Consider the following 1,611-nt stretch of genomic DNA (forward strand, 5'->3'; position numbering starts at 1 on the left):
TCATCCACCATAATCACCTTACTTCTCACTAACTGACCACCACCTCTTCAAGCATCTTGACAACTTTTTTCAGAGAAAAGTCTTCAACAATCAGCAGGAAACAGAAAATGCTTTTCATTGAATCCTGAAGCATGGATTTTTATGCTGCAAGAATAAACAAATTTATTTATCATTGATGAAAATGTGCTGATTGTAATGGTTCCTACTTTGATTAATAATGATGTGTTTGAGCCTATTATAATGATTTAAAATTCATGGTTCAAAATTGCAATTACATTTGCACCAACCTAAATATTAATGATTTCCATTGGAGAAACTGGTTCTCTGAATGGTAACAAAAGTCTTAAACTGGAATTTGCAAGAAGGGCTAATTTTATTGTATTTATGACAATTCTAATCAGTTGCATTTTTTAAAAATCAAACAACAGCAAAACAAACATATTCTGTAATGGTTATCATTTATTTAATAAATATTATAATTGAATATCTTAGTTAATGAATATCTGATTATCCACCATTACTTTTGGATGTTGTAGCCCTTTGAATATCATTATACACATACTGATCAAGTACATTACCACCTACGTGAAAATATTTTGTCCCTGCTATTGTTGTATGATGAATTACTCTCAGTTTTAACATCTTTAAATTACTCATTTTATTTTGGTTCAGATTTAATAAATGGCTCAATTGACTCAATTCTACCTTAAGAATTTTTATATTGTTGCAGTCAGATGTTGATTGGGACTGTAGACATTCATTATGGCTCCCCCAGTTGATAGGGACTACTAAGAGCTTTTCTGGGGCTGGGAATCGGGGTGTCAAATTTTGGTCTCCTCAGGCTGAGAATCTCAAGGTGTTCAGATTGTTCAGATTTCTTATATAATAACCACTTCTTCCAAAGTAAGCATCCAAAGAGCATGCTGGGAAATCACAGACTACAAGTTTTGCCACATTCTACTGTGGCAGAAGTAAATTGCAAACAACTTAGTAATTTCAATAAAAAGGAAAGTAAACCTGATTTCTTAACAAGCATTATGTCAAGGAATTTGCAAATATGTTTTACAACTTCGACTATTATGTTGAGCATATATTATCTTAAATCCTGTAAATATTTTTTTTTCATTTTATTTTACTTTCCCCCTATTTGCACATATTATATGCTTGTCTGTCAAGATTTGAAAACTACTTGGAAGAATAATGAATTTTTTAAAGGCATCTAAAGTCCCTAATATAAAGATAACCACTATGTTATTTTTTGTTTCTTTGTAATCTAACTAAGAGCAGAAAAAAGTTTTTAAGATTGAATTACATAAAATATGCTTTACTGTGTTTCTCATTTTATAAGCCTGCTGCTCAACTTATATTTTGTTCTCAGTGGCTTCGATATATTAAAATATTTCAGGTACCTTCAGCACGCTAAATCAGGATACATGAAACTGGTTCCTCAGGCATTCCTCAAAAATCCAAAACACTGGATACATGCTACACTCTTTTCTTTTTCCCACCTGGGAGCAGTCTCTGAGTTGCCTTAGCCTATCTCTGTCAAAGTGCAGAGGCTGTGGAACAGCAACATATGGCCAGATGTCTTTTGTTCTCAGGGGTCCCCAG

This window comes from Bos indicus, chromosome 12 (genome assembly GCF_029378745.1).
Source record: "Bos indicus isolate NIAB-ARS_2022 breed Sahiwal x Tharparkar chromosome 12, NIAB-ARS_B.indTharparkar_mat_pri_1.0, whole genome shotgun sequence".
Taxonomy (NCBI): Eukaryota; Metazoa; Chordata; class Mammalia; order Artiodactyla; family Bovidae; genus Bos; species Bos indicus.